Source organism: Heptranchias perlo, chromosome 11, assembly GCF_035084215.1.
Source record: "Heptranchias perlo isolate sHepPer1 chromosome 11, sHepPer1.hap1, whole genome shotgun sequence".
In the NCBI taxonomy this organism is placed as follows: domain Eukaryota; kingdom Metazoa; phylum Chordata; class Chondrichthyes; order Hexanchiformes; family Hexanchidae; genus Heptranchias; species Heptranchias perlo.
In genome coordinates this window covers 46,046,497-46,062,538 of record NC_090335.1, presented here as the reverse complement: position 1 = coordinate 46,062,538, position 16,042 = coordinate 46,046,497, and the positions used below count along the sequence as shown (strand labels likewise).

Below are 16,042 nucleotides of genomic sequence, written 5' to 3'. Positions count from 1 at the left end.
TATTTTGTGAAATATGCTTAATGTAATGTTTGTCAGGAATTGCATTTTTAATTGACAGTAATGCCAAATCCACCATAATGACCAATTTAAAAAGAGCAAACAACATAAAAAAATCAAAAAATACATTATCTGGAAGTATATTTCTTTCTTTAAAAGTTTCTTCAATGACAAAGCTGAAGGCAGACGTTTTATTTCAAAGAGACTAGAAATACAAAGCAAGGCAGCCTGTATGGAAAACATCATTTGGCAAGGCAAGCAATCAGTTGAGTAAATGTCCCTGACATGACCTTCAGCAGAGCAACAGGGAAGGTATTCTGAAGGTAATGCTGTCAGCTGAATTTTCAGAGCTGAATACGTACAAGCTGCAGGCACCTACTGCCTTACAATGTGTAGACTTGACTAGATTTCAAGTACGTTGTAAGCATCCTGCAATTCATGCCTGAACATATCTTGAAAAATAAAAATAACAGTTGAAGTTGGGTCACTTCTGTATTCGCACAAGTTTTTTTTGAAAGGCACGTGAGTGAAAATCCATAATGGAAGTGTCCTCCTAATTTGCAGTTTGATCGAAAATCCATAACTTCCAGAACAGTAACATTTTTGGTGTTCAGAGAGAGCAAATGTGACCTTTAGAAAGTGGGTTAAATGGGATAATAATGTAGGCAGTGGTGATTAATAATGTTATACCACTCTTGTGAGGTTTGCTACTTGCAGGAGGGGTTCGTGCTGGGTACTACACAGGTCTCATATGCCATTACTGACACTATTCTGTAACACCGCCTCAACTCACTCCTGTTAGGTTTGCTGCCATAGGATCTTCTAACTGCTCTCGTTCACTCTTCCCCCTTTCCTATGTGCATTTGCCTTCCATCCCCAATTTACTTTCTTCCACCCTCAACCCTGCCGCTTTCATTTTACGCAGGTCCTGTGGTCACAGTCTGAGCGCCTAACCAGTACTCCGATGATCCAAAGTCCAGCTCCGGTAAGATTAAACTAAAACCGTGGACCCAGAATGTTTTATTTTGTAAAAAGTATATAAATATGTAAATGTATATATTAATGTCAGTATGATGTGCGGTGTGTGAAAATACAAATCCCGGTAATGATTTCTAGGAGAGCTCTCCCTTATGCATTTAAGGGAGGCAGCGCTGTACGGCTTGTTGTATCCGCTGTGTATTTGGCCTGTTCTTTCTTTCTGCATTTAAGCCCGGCCCGGTTGTTTAGGGAAATATCTCTGGATATTTGCGGTTACCCCGGTATGTCTGCACGGTCTGGTCTCTAAGAAACAACGCCTCAGACTCTGGCTAACGGTACCCACAGCCAAGCCACAAACTCGGCTAACAGACCCCTCTTACATATTCCAACTCTTCTTACACCTGGATGGGGAACTAATCGCTCTGCACAAGAGCAGAACTGTGACATTTAATTTCGTATCAGGGTCCAATGATCTCAACTCGACCTTGGCTCCTCCTAGTCTCAACTGCTCGAGTAGAACTGCCTTGGGGAATAACAAAACACCTTTGAAACGCTGCTAGACCCAAGGTGACAGCGCCTAACAACACAGGCAAGGGCCGCTATCGTAAGGAAGTGAAAGTCGTAAAATTGTTTTATTTGTCAAATAAAAAGATTTGTTTTAAAAGATAATGCGTGGCGTTTCATTCCAAACTGTTTTCTTGCCCACCGAATGTAGCAGATGGATGGGGGGGGGGGGGGTCCTATAGATTCTATAGATTAAATCCAGTAGGATCTGGTAGATTAATTATGTGCATTTACACCCTGTTTACCAGCACTGGGTCGGATTAGCAGAGGTCACGCATTCCTTTTGCAAACATTTTTTTCTCTCAGTTCCCTGAAGGACATTCCCAGTGAATGCGGCCAATGCTGCTCCGGGGATTGGCAGACTGGAGGCGTCGTGTCTCTAAAGGTAGCGCCTCCTTCAAGTGAAGGCAGCAAACTGGGTTCTCCCTGGTCACTGGAATTGTTAGCGACACGGTGAAAATAGCGAGACTTCCTCTGGTTACGATTTCTAGTAAGCCCTAGAAGCGTGTTTTTTAAAAAAATGCTGTTACATTTCCCTAGAAATAGAAAGGGGAAATCTTTCCACTATGTTGCTGGCACAAAACAATCCAAAAGAAATCTTGCCAAGTTTTTTTTTCCCATTTAAAAACAACTATTTTCTTCCCCCTCTTTAGACTTTCCTAAGCCACATACCATTCCTTAGCTGAACAAGCAGTTAAGTGATTTGTCCCAAGCTATATCACTATTAAGCTTTAAAAGACGTGACAAAGCTTACAAGGCTTCACTGGTCATGCTATTTTCCATCCCTCAGATGCCCTTCAGTCACAGCCTCTTCCGGACACTTTGACTGAGATTGTTTAAAAAAAGTTGCGCAAACCGACCTCCTGCTACTCGACAGTCCATCAGTACTCAACACGGTCCTGGCATTGGAAACAAAAAGCAAAAAAACTGTAGATGCTGAAAATCTGAAGCAAAAACAGCAAATGCTGGAAAAAGTTTTGACTCAAAGGTCCACATTTGAAAAGTTAACTCTTCTGTTCTTTCCACATATGCTGCCTGACCTGCTGAGTGTTTTCAGAATTTTCTGTTCCTGTTTTACATTCTGGCATTTAAAACTATAAAAACTCACCCAACACAGGGTGGCAGGCAGCCATAGAACAACTCCTAATTTTCAAGGTGGAAGCCAAATACTCAAAATCACTTAAGTTATCATGTCGCCCTTCATGTTGGAACTTTGCTAAATATGTATTTCTTATTTCCTTTCCTTCCGAGCCTCTGCGCAATTCACTATTGACTAAGTAGTTGGAAAGACAGCTTGTTCCTAAGGCTCTACTTATGTTATCCTGTAACCACCAATGCACCATTTTTTTCTTGGCCCACTTGATGGTACAACTGAGATGAGAAATGAAATTTGCTAGGTGAAGAATTACAGGGATGAATTGTTCTATCGCACACTGGCATAGTAGGTTGATACATCAATGCACCGCTCATAACAGATATGAAATTCATTGATACATATCAGAATTTATCATGGAAATTATGCATGATTTCATGTTCTTTTGCTGAATAATATGTTCTTCTAGATTATGAAAAGCTGATTGCTCTGTGCAGAAGGTAAAAGCCAGAAAAAGCAGCTTGAGGTCAATGGGCCGCTTCCTTGTGGGCAACTATTTGACTTCTGCTCACTACCTAACCCCGACAGCAAATCTTAGAACTTAGTGGGTAAGAATTTGTCACCATAAACCCGCATTTTGCTATGCAACCACACCCTGGGAAACCATCTTTCAGTGGTATCATAATTACATATTTCACAAGAAAAAAAGTCCCCTGTTTTCAGAACAGTAACGTTTTTATTCAGTTTTTTGCTTCTTTTGCTGACTTGCTTGTAGAATATTCCTGGAATTCAGCATTTTAAAAAATGCCGACATTTCAAAAATCATGTACCAGCTGGATTGGGTGTACTGAAGGAATTGTATTACATTGCTGAGTCATTTAGAACAGGTCAGAAAAGATAGGTCATTTAAAGTCACTGGAAAATAGATTTGGAAAAAATTAATAAAATAGAGACCTATATTTCCTAAGGCAATGTTTTTCTGAGTTGAGTTGTGATCTTGTGAGAGGCCTAGAGTAGAGGTTACATGTCTTCCCTCAGAGGAAATGGGAAATCACTGAGTGCCATGAAGGACAACCAAAAGGAGCAAGAAATAAATGTTTACAATCATCCAAAAATATAACTGAAGTCAAATGAAAGTGAACAGCGGGCGTAAGATGTCTGTTTATATTACCCAACTGAGGGAAATGATCAGTTCTGATACACGCTTTGTCATTACAGATATTTTTCTCCCCGATCCCTTCCTCTTGGTGAAGTATGGTGTCATCGGCACTGATAGTCCTGCAGTACTTTACACAACTGTCTTTTCTTTATTTGTTAACCCATTCAACTGTGGGTAGCCAAGCCTGATGCAAAAAAGGGGAAGGGTTCCCGGGGAAAATGGGACCATTTGTGTGTTTCCCCACTGTCACCCCAATGAGTCTAATCAGTACAGGGCAGACTAGGAATTGAACCTGGGATGTCTGCAGTCTATATGGTTCATACCACACAGCACAGTGCGCTTACCCATCAAGGGATTAGGCCAGGCTGCTGATATTTATCTTCTAATATGCTTTTATATTTTCAATTTTATTTCCAGCCTAGTTAAGTCTTTCCCATACCTTTCTCCACAGAAAAGACAAGTAATAAACTATTGTCATTCATTGCTCTATTAATGACAAATTATAGCCAATCACCAGGAGCTGTGTGAGATTAACTTGACCTCTGAATTAAGCTTTCTTTGTTCTTGCCTCTCTCAGATTGGATGGCTGCTATTGGAAACTCAGTGGCCCTGAAATTCCAGGATCCTTTTTCCGTAGCCGGAAGTACGGCAGAGCAGGACTCTTGACCACAGATGTTCAACACTGTAGACCCCATCCTAAATTTTCATAACAGGCTTAGGCTCATTTAAATATTCAGGGCAGGAAACCCACATTTGAACCAGTGCAACAGAAGTGCACTAAGGTGAAGAAAATCATAGTAGCATCCTTCCATTCTGATGGTGGAGCCTGAAACCCTTAACAGATAAAGACAAAAGTCAAAGTATTTTGGAAAAAATGGCCAGACATTTCAAGGTATTTTGATATATTCTGGGATTGATTACTTTTGCCAACCTCTCTGCTGGCATAGGTCCTGCTGGGCTTTGGGAGAGCTTACTGAGCAGAATTCCCACCATAAGCCAGGAACTCTCCCAGACATGCCCCCAACAGCTATCAGCAGATCTGGGGAGGGTGGGGGGACAACTCACCCATTCCCCCCTCCCCCCTCCATCCAGATTTTGGCCCACTGATTACATGGACCAGAAATTCAGCAGATCTGGATTATACCTCAAACTGCAGCCCTACCCCACAGGTGATCTGCCTGCTTTACACCCTCCCTGGCTCCCAGAATTTTGGGCCCAGTGTCTTACCTCTGTGTACACCAGCAGGACTTTTCAAATGTAAAGCAGTATTTACTGAAAGTTAAAGACTTTTTGTTGAAATAGGGTATAGGAGAATTGAAAGGATGAGTTGAAAATATTATTAAAAATGGCAGCAATGTGGAAATGTCATTGCACAATATATTTTTACACAACCTCAATACATGATGCAAGTCAGAGGGATTTTTTAAAAACCTGCTTTCCAAATATAACCCTATGTCTCCTGAAGGCACTAAGTCATGCTGGGTTACAGCACTACAGACATCTTCCACGCAATACTATTTCACCAAAGCAGCCGTTCTTCATATGTGAGCCCAGACAGTGAGTGTTGGCAGCCTGCGTGAGCTTGGGAAAAATTATTGTTTTTTTATGTTATAAACGCAAGTTAGAAATACTGGGAGAAAGTCCAGACCGTAACACTAATATTCTATCCAAATGTCAATGTACCTTTAGGTGGGAAAAAAAATCGGCTCTACTATTGATCTATTAATTAACCGATAGATTAAGTAATTAATATAATCATCTTTATAGTGTAGCTTACTTTACCTTCTCCCAAATCCATAAAAAGTTTGCAGGCAGAATTTTACGCTTGCTCATAGTGGTTAGTATTTCCTGACAGTGTGTGCCAGACTGTGTGTAATTTGTTCCAGATTCACTTGTTCTGGCTCAGCCAAGACAGGAATACTGGATGAGAATCAACAATGACCTGTGTCCTGGCTTTGAAAATAATTCTCTGACAACTTTTGTATATCAAAAGTTCAAAGTGCTTAGGAATTTCTTTTTTTCTTTAAGAAAAGGAACAACTGGAGAACAGATGAGGTTTTTGCCCCTTTTCTGATGTGTGGTGAACAGATGGAAACTGCTTGAAGTATTTGCCTTTGAACAAAAATTCTGGCCAGTTGATAAAATTGCCACATAGATATGTAAAATTCCAGGTCTGTGTGAAAGTATGATGTGCAACTATTTGTATTTATTCAAAAATCACCAACTGACCTCCTCTGATGTTACTCGCAGTAAGTCAGATGATATTCTGTTTTATACTATGTAAGCACAATGGAATATTCTGCTAATTTTAATCGCTCCACCATTGGCAGCCATGCCTTCAGCTGCTTACACCCTAAACTCTGGAATTCCCTCCCTAAACCTCTCCATCTCTCTACCTCTCCTCCTTTATGACGCTCCTTAAAACCTACCTCTTTGACCAAGCTTTCGGTCACCTATCTCCTTATGTGGCTCGGTGTAAAATTTTGTTTGAAAACGCTCCTGTGAAGCACCTTGCGACGTTTTACTATGTTAAAGGTGCTATATAAATGCAAGTTTTTTTTTGCTGAGGTGAGCTATGTTAAACTAGCCTGTCTTTTTAAGGCCGCAGAGTTTAATTGCTGTAAATCCTGAAGTCAATTAAGTTTAATTGCTGCTGGCAAAGGGAGTTTGCCAGGTATTTTATAATTTTATAAATTTCCAGCTCCAGGTCAATGTGCTAACTTTTTTTACTAACAGAAACATGTATGCTGTGAAACATACATCTGTGTGTGCATATATATCTCTGCCAACTCTTCCTGTCAACTTTTTCTAACCCTCTCCCCCAGTGGAAGCACAAGTTTACATAGGCAGTTACCGCTATAAATGTTGACATAGGAATTTATAACAGAAATACAAAAAAAGGACAGAAATAAAGACTAAATTATATCTGCTTCCTGGTCTAATTATCCCCAGCTCTAATCCCACCACTTGAAGTCTACACTTGGTCTTGACTCCCCATGTGTAATTCCATGGGAGATTAACTAGTGGTACATTAAAAATCCTACATCTGCATGCACTTCCAGTCAACATTTCCATTATAAATTCCTATGTCCTTAATTATAATGGAAACTGTCATTGTAAATTTATCACTCCATAATTACGCAATACTGCCAGAGGAGCCACTACAGTAGGTGTGATCACTGCATGACAAATTTATATAGGCAGTTTCTATTATAAATGAGGAAATAAGAAATTATAATGAAAATATAAAAATAAAGACATAATATATGACTTTAAAATGGGTACTGATTTATGTCTGTGCATCCTTGTCCAAATATCTCTTCCCTGCAAGTCTAGATTTGTTCTGGATTAGAACATAAAAATAGGAGCAGGAGTAGGCCACATGGCCCCGCGAGCCTGCTCCATCATTCAATAAGATCATGGCTGATCTTCGACCTCAACTCCACTTTCCCGTACAATCCCCATATCCCTTGATTCCCCTATAGTCCAAAAATCTATCTATCTCAGCCTTGAATAGATTCAATGACTCAGCATCCACAGCCCTCTGGGGTAGAGAATTACAAATATTCACAACCCTCTGAGCGAAGAAATTCCTCCTCATCTCAGTCTTAAATGGCTGACCCCTTATCCTGAGACTATGCCCCCTAGTTCTAGACTCTCCAACCAGAGGAAACAACCTCTCAGTATCTACTCTGTCAAGCCCCCTCAGAATCTTGTATGTTTCAATGAGATCACCTCTCATTCTTCTAAACTCCAGAGAGTATAGGCCCATTCTATTCAATCTCTCCTCATAGGACAACCCTCTCATCCCAGGAATCAATCGAGTGAACCTTCGCTGCACCGCCTCTAAGGCAAGTATATCCTTCCTTAGATAAGGAGACCAAAACTGTACACAGTACTCCAGGTACGGTCTCACCAAAGCCCTGTACAATTGTAGTAAGACTTCCTTACTCTTGTATTCCAACCCCCTTGCAATAAAGGCCAACATGCTATTTGCCTTCCCAGTGCCTGCTGTACCTGCATGCTAAATTTTTGTGTTAATGCACGAGGACACCCAAATCTCTCTGAACACCAATATTTAATAGTTTCTCACCATTTAAAAAGTATTCTATTCTTCCTACCAAAATGAATAACCACACATTTCCCCACATTATATTCCATCTGCCACCTTCTTGCCCTCTCACGTTTCTCCACGTGCAATGCCATTGGAGATTGATATACACCCACACACACACACATTATATATCGTCAACAGAAATCAATCTTCATTCTATAATAAAGAAAACAATTAATAAACTAACACAGACAAAAATACTTCATTTTTGTTGCAATATATAAACATGAAGGAAAGTAGCAGTTGTTAAAGACATAGGCAAAAACAGATGGAAAATGTTTTCAAAGATGTGTCAAATAAGATAATGCAAATAACAATAGAAAGAATTGGCATTTATATAACGCCATTCACATCCTCAGGACATCCCTAAGCGCTTCACAGCCAATTAAATACTTTTCAGATGAGGGAAATGTTTTTTTTTGGTTCATGGGATGTGGGCGTCGTTGGCGAGGCCAGTATCTATTGCCCATTCCTAATTGCCCTTGAGAAGGTGGTGGTGAGCCGCCTTCTTGAACCGCTGCTGTCTGTGTGGTGAAGGTTCTCCCACAGTGCTGTTAGGAAGGGAGTTCCAGGATTTTGACCCAGCGACGATGAAGGAATGGCGATATATTTCCAAGTCGGGATGGTGTGTGACTTGGAGGGGAACATGCAGGTGGTGTTGTTCCCATGTCCTTCTGCCCTTGTCCTTCTAGGTGGTAGAGGTCGCGGGTTTGGGAGGTGCTGTCGAAGAAGCCTTGGCGAGCTGCTGCAGTGCATCCTGTGGATGGTACACACTGCAGCCACATTGCGCCAGTGGTGAAGGGAGTGAATGTTTAGGGTGGTGGATGGGTGCCAATCAAGCGGGCTGCTTTGTCCTGGATGGTGTCGAACTTCTTGAGTGTTGTTGGAGCTGCAATCATCCAGGTAAGTGGAGAGTATTCCATCACACTCCTGACTTGTGCCTTGTAGATGGTGGAAACGCTTTGAGGAGTCAGGAGGTGAGTCATTCGCCACAGAATACCCAGCCTCTGACCTGCTCTTGTAACCACTGTATTTATATGGCTGGTCCAGTTAAGTTTCTGGTCAATGGTGACCCCCAGGATGTTGATTGTGGGGGATTCGGCAATGGTAATGGCGATGAATGTCGAGAGGAGGTGGTTAGACTCTCTCTTGTTAGAGATGGTCATTGCCTGGCATTTGTCTGGTGCAAATGTTACTTGCCACTTATCAGCCCAAGCCTGGATGTTGTCCAGGTCTTGCAGCATGAGGGCATGGACAGCTTCATTATCTGAGGGGTTGCGAATGGAACTGAACACTGTACAATCATAAGCGAACATCCCCATTTCTGACCTTATGATGGAGGGAAGGTCATTGATGAAGCAGCTGAAGATGGTTGGGCCTGGGACACTGGCCTGAGGAACTCCTGGAGCAATGTCCTGGGGCTGAGATGATTGGCCTCCAACAACAGAGCGGCGGCGGACTTGAATGGGAGCAGAGAAGAGAGACCGAGAGCGGGGATAAAAGAGCGGCGTCCGAGGCCCGAGACCAGAGCGGCGGCGGACCTGAACGGGAGCAGAGGAGAGAGACCGAGAGCGGAGATAAAAGAGCGGCGGCCTGAGGCCCGAGACCAGAGCGGTGGCGGACCTGAACGGGAGCAGAGGAGAGAGACCGAGAGCGGGGATAAAAGAGCGGTGGCCCGAGGCCCGAGACCAGAGCGGCGGCGGACCTGAACGGGTCAAAAACAACAACAGAAAACCAAGGAGTGACGTCACAGGACAGCAGGTAAGTGATTGGTTGGTGAGTATTACTGTTTTTTTTCTCTAAATTAGGGCATTGGTTTAAACTAAGAGCTGGGAAACTAAGCAGCTTTTATAGCAGGTCGTGTTTTTTTTTAGTGAACCTAGGTCCCTAGTATAGTTAACATTTTCTAAATTCAATGTAATTTAAAAGGGGTAACTAAGCCAAGGCAAGTCATGGCAGCAGACCTCGCACCCGTGATATGCCCCTCCTACCAGTGTCCCTGCCGACCATGTGTGCAGGAAGTGTGTCCATCTGCAGCTACTGACCGAACGTATCTCGGAGCTGGAGCTGCGGGTGGACTCACTGTGGAGCATCCGCGATGCAGAGAAACTCGTGGATAGCAGGTTTAGCGAGTTGGTCACACCGCAGGTAAAGGGAGTACAGGCAGGAAGTGAATGGGTGACCACCAGGCAGAGTAAGAGGTGCAGGCAGGTAGTGCAGGAGTCCCCTGTGGCCATTCCCCTCTCAAACAGGTATACCGTTTTGGATACTGTTGGGGGTGATGGCTCACCAGGGGAAGGTGACAGCGGCCAGGTTCATGGCACCGTGGCTGGCTCTGCTGCACAGGAGGGCAGGAAAAAGAGTGGCAGAGCTATAGTGATAGGGGACTCGATTGTAAGGGGAATAGACAGGCGTTTCTGCGGATGCAACCGAGACTCCAGGATGGTATGTTGCCTCCCTGGTGCAAGGGTCAGGGATGTCTCGGAGCGGCTGCAGGACATTCTGGAGGGGGAGGGTGAACAGCCAGTTGTCGTGGTGCATATAGGTACCAACGATATAGGTAAAAAATGGGATGAGGTCCTACAAGCTGAATTTAGGGAGTTAGGAGTTAAACTAAAAAGTAGGACCTCAAAGGTAGTAATCTCAGGATTGCTACCAGTGCCACGGGCTAGTCAGAGTAGGAATGACAGGATAGCAAGGATGAATACGTGGCTTGAGAGATGGTGCAAGAGGGAGGGATTCAAATTCCTGGGACATTGGAACCAGTTCTGGGAGAGGTGGGACCAGTACAAATTGGACGGTCTGCATCTGGGCAGGACTGGAACCAATGTCCTAGGGGGAGCGTTTGCTAGTGCTGTTGGGGAGGGTTTCAACTAAAGTGGCAGGGGGATGGGAACCGATGCAGGAAGTCAGTGGGAAGTAAAGTGGTGACAGAAACAAAAGGCAGTAAGGGAGAGTGTACAAAACATGACCGGACAGATGGTCTGAGAAAGCAGGGCAAAGACCAAGGGAAGTCTAGATTAAACTGCATTTATTTCAATGCAAGAAGTCTGATGAGCAAGGTAGATGAACTCAGGGCATGGATGGGTACATGGGACTGGGATGTTATAATTATTACTGAAACATGGCTAAGGGAGGGGCAGGACTGGCAGCTCAATGTTCCAGGGTACAGATGCTATAGGAAAGATAGAGCAGGAGGTAAGAGAGGAGGGGGAGTTGCGTTCTTGATTAGGGAGAACATCACGGCAGTAGTGAGAGAGGATATATCCGAGGGTTCGCCCACGGAGTCTATATGGGTAGAAGTGAAAAATAAGAAGGGAGAGATCACTTTGATAGGATTGTACTACAGACCCCCAAATAGTCAACGGGAAATTGAGGAGCAAATATGTAAGGAGATTACAGACAGCTGCAAGAAAAATAGGGTGGTAATAGTAGGGGACTTTAACTTTCCCAACATTGACTGGGACAGCCATAGCATTAGGGGCTTGGATGGAGAGAAATTTGTTGAGTGTATTCAGGAGGAATTTCTCATTCAGTATGTGGATGGCCCGACTAGAGAGGGGGCAAAACTTGACCTCCTCTTGGGAAATAAGGAAGGGCAGGTGACAGAAGTGTTAGTGAGGGATCACTTTGGGACCAGTGATCATAATTCCATTAGTTTTAAGATAGCTTTGGAGAATGATAGGTCTGGCCCAAAAGTTAAAATTCTAAATTGGGGAAAGGCCAATTTTGATGGTATTAGACAGGAACTTTCAGAAGTTGATTGGGAGAGTCTGTTGGCAGGCAAAGGGACGTCTGGTAAGTGGGAGGCCTTCAAAAGTGTGTTAACCAGGGTTCAGGGTAAGCACATTCCTTATAAAGTGAAGGGCAAGGCTGGTAGAAGTAGGGAACAAGTATGGTCAAGTATGTTTCTACCTCGTGTTGGTTCGCTCACCACCTGCCGCAGGCCCAGTCCGGCAGCTATGTCCTTCAGGACTCGGCCAGCTCGGTCAGTAGTGGTGCTACCGAGCCACTCTTGGTGATGGACATTGAAGTCCCCCACCCAGTGTACATTCTGTGCCCTTGCTACCCTCAGTGCTTCCTCCAAGTGGTGCTCAACATGGAGGAGGACTGATTCATCAGCTGAGGGAGGGCAGTAAGGTAGTAATCAGCAGGAGGTTTCCTTGCCCATGTTTGACCTGATGCCATGAAATTTCATGGGGTCTGAAGTCAATGTTGAGGACTCCCAGGGCCACTCCTTCCATGACTGTATATCACTGTACTGCCACCTCTGGTGATGGAAGAGTCTGGGACATTGGCTGAAAGGTATGATTCTGTGAGTATTGCTATGTCAGGCTGTTGCTTGACTGGTCTGTGGGACAGCTCTCCCAATTTTGGCACAAGTCCCCAGATGTGGAGGAGGACTTTGCAGGGTTGACTGGGCTTGGTTTGCCTTTGTTGTGTCCAGTGCCTAGTGGTCCGTCAGGTTTTATTCTTATTATGACTTTTTTTAGCGAGATTGTACAATTGAGTGGCTTGCTAGGCTATTCCAGCGGGCAATTAAGAATCAACCACATTGCTGTGGGTTTGGAGTCACATATAGGCCAGACCAGGTAAGGACAGCAGGTTTCCTTTTCTAAGGACATTATTGCCTCAGGGTCTTAGAAATGGAAGAATTGGAGGTGGGATCCTCAAACCAAACCAAAGCTCACGTCAAGATCTGACGGAGTCGCTCGATTCATCAGGTCCCGAGTATCATCGGCCTTTGCACGTGGAAGGAGAGAGCGCCGATCGCAGCCCGGACAAACCGCACATGTGTTCCGTGTGTGGACGGGGATCGTCCAGTCTGGTGAGGCACAAGTGCAGCCACTTGGAGGAAGCACTGAGGGTAGCAAGGGCACAAAATGTACTCTGGGTGGGGGACTTCAATGTCCATCACCAAGAGTGGCTCGGTAGCACCACTACTGACCGAGCTGGCCGAGTCCTGAAGGACATAGCTGCAAGACTGGGCCTGCGGCAGGTGGTGAGCGAACCAACACGAGGGAAAAACTTACTTGACCTCGTCCTCACCAATCTACCTGTCGCAAATGCATCTGTCCATGACAGTATTGGTAGGAATGACCACCGCACAGTCCTCGTGGAGATGAAGTCCCGTCTTCGCACTGAGGATACCATCCAACGTGTTGTGTGGCACTACCACTGTGCTAAATGGGATAGATTCAGAACAGATCTAGCAGCTCAAAACTGGGCATCCATGAGGCGCTGTGGGCCATCAGCAGCAGCAGAATTGTATTCCAGCACAATCTGTAACCTCATGGCCCGGCATATTCCTCACTCTACCATTACCAACAAGCGAGGGGATCAACCCTGGTTCAATGAGGAGTGTAGAAGAGCATGCCAGGAGCAGCACCAGGCGTACCTAAAAATGAGGTGCCAACCTGGTGAAGCTACAACTCAGGACTACATGCATGCTAAATAGCGGAAGCAACATGCTATAGACAGAGCTAAGCAATTCCACAACCAACGGATCAGATCAAAGCTCTGCAGTCCTGCCACATCCAGTCGTGAATGGTGGTGGACAATTAAACAACTAACGGGAGGAGGAGGCTCTGCAAGCATCCCCATTCTTAATGATGGCGGAGTCCAGCACGTGAGTGCAAAAGACAAGGCTGAAGCGTTTGCAACCATCTTCAGCCAGAAGTGCCAAGTGGATGATCCATCTCAGCCTCCTCCCGATATCCCCACCAACACGGAAGCCAGTCTTCGGCCAATTCGATTCACTCCATGTGATATCAAGAAACGGCTGAGTGCACTGGATAGAGCAAAGGCTATGGGCCCCGACAACATCCCAGCTGTAGTGCTGAAGACTTGTGCTCCAGAACTAGCTGCCCCTCCAGCCAAGCTGTTCCAGTACAGCTACAACACTGGCATCTACCCGACAATGTGGAAAATTGCCCAGGTATGTCCTGTCCACAAAAAGCAGGACAAATCCAATCCGGCCAATTACCGCCCCATCAGTCTACTCTCAATCATCAGCAAAGTGATGGAAGGTGTCGTCGACAGTGCTATCAAGCGGCACTTACTCACCAATAACCTGCTCACCGATGCTCAGTTTGGGTTCCGCCAGGACCACTCGGCTCCAGACTCATTACAGCCTTGGTCCAAACATGGACAAAAGAGCTGAATTCCAGAGGTGAGGTGAGAGTGACTGCCCTTGACATCAAGGCAGCATTTGACCGAGTGTGGCACCAAGGAGCCCTAGTAAAATTGAAGTCAATGGGAATCAGGGGGAAAACTCTCCAGTGGCTGGAGTCATACCTAGCACAAAGGAAGATGGTAGTGGTTGTTGGAGGCCAATCATCTCAGCCCCAGGGCATTGCTGCAGGAGTTCCTCAGGGCAGTGTCCTAGGCCCAACCATCTTCAGCTGCTTCATCAATGACCTTCCCTCCATCATAAGGTCAGAAATGGGGATGTTCGCTGATGACTGCACAGTGTTCAGTTCCATTCGCAACCCCTCAGATAATGAAGCAGTCCGAGCCTGCATGCAGCAAGACCTGGACAACATCCAGGCTTGGGCTGATAAGTGGCAAGTAACATTCGCGCCAGATAAGTGCCAGGCAATGACCATCTCCAACAAGAGAGAGTCTAACCACCTCCCCTTGACATTCAACGGCATTACCATCGCCGAATCCCCCACCATCAACATCCTGGGGGTCACCATTGACCAGAAACTTAACTGGACCAGCCATATAAATACTGTGGCTACGAGAGCAGGTCAGAGGCTGGGTATTCTGCGGCGAGTGACTCACCTCCTGACTCCCCAAAGCCTTTCCACCATCTACAAGGCACAAGTCAGGAGTGTGATGGAATACTCTCCACTTGCCTGGATGAGTGCAGCTCCAACAACACTCAAGAAGCTCGACACCATCCAAGATAAAGCAACCCACTTGATTGTCACCCCATCCACCACCCTAAACATTCACTCCCTTCACCACCGGCGCACTGTGGCTGCAGTGTGCACCATCCACAGGATGCACTGCAGCAACTCGCCAAGGCTTCTTCGACAGCACCTCCCAAACCCACGACCTCTACCACCTAGAAGGACAAGAGCAGCAGGCGCATGGGAACAACACCACCTGCATGTTCCCCTCCAAGTCACACACCATCCCGACTTGGAAATATATCGCCGTTCCTTCATTGTCGCTGGGTCAAAATCCTGGAACTCCCTTCCTAACAGCACTGTGGGAGAACTGTCACCACACGGACTGCAGCGGTTCAAGAAGGCGGCTCACCACCACCTTCTCAAGGGCAATTAGGGATGGGCAATAAATGCCGGCCTTGCCAGCGACGCCCACATCCCGTGAACGAATAAAAAAAAACCGCCGGGGAGCGACCGTATGAATGCGGGGACTGTGGGAAGGGATTTAATAAGCGTCTCCAGCTGGAGACTCATCGACGCTTTCACACCGGGGAGAGGCCGTTCACCTGCTCCGTGTGCGGGAAGGGGTTCACGGACTCGTCCAACCGTCTGATATACCGACGCATTCACACGGGAGAGAAGCCGTTCGCCTGCTCCCTGTGCGGGAAGGGATTCACCAATTCGTCTGACCTGCTGAAGCACCAGAGGGTTCACAGCGGGGAGAGGCCGTTCACCTGCTCCGTGTGCGGGAAGGGGTTCACCTGCTCGTCCGACCTGCTCGCACATCAGCGAGTGCAAACCGGGGAGAGGCTGTTCACCTGCTCCGTGTGCGGGAAGGGGTTCACCTGCTCATCCCACCTGCAGACACACCAGCGAGTTCACCGTTGACGGCAGTGGTCCGATTCCCAGGACCGAACCTTGCTCGTTCAGGCAGCTGGAGTTTGTTGCAGCTGATGTTAATAACCCCGCGAACTGGGCTGGATTTTAATATTCTGGACTTACATCTCTATGCCTTAGCGAGGGCGCAGAAGAGATTTACTAGAATGATTCCAGGGTTGAGGGACTTTAGTTACGTGGATAGACTGGAGAAGCTGCGGTTGTTCTCCTTTGAACAGAGAGGTTTGCGAGGAGATTTGATAGAGGTGTTCAAAATCATGAAGGGTCTAGACAGAGTAGATAGAGAGAAACTGTTCCCATTGGCGGAAGGGTCAAGGACCAGAGGACATAGATTTTAGGTG

General features: G+C 45.7%; 1 long non-coding RNA gene across 2 annotated transcripts in view; it reads left to right on the top strand.

Annotated features, from left to right (window-relative positions):
* Positions 1–777: 777 nt before the first annotated feature.
* LOC137327277 (uncharacterized) overlaps positions 778–16,042 on the top strand; it is a 76,922-nt gene continuing 61,657 nt past the window's right edge. Inside the window, exon 1 of one of the 2 annotated variants that reach the window (XR_010964414.1) lies at positions 778–982. This is a non-coding gene — a long non-coding RNA (uncharacterized lncRNA). Of the gene's footprint in view, positions 983–5,277; positions 5,349–16,042 lie in introns of those variants that run through there. The other variant, XR_010964415.1, reaches the window with a different exon arrangement.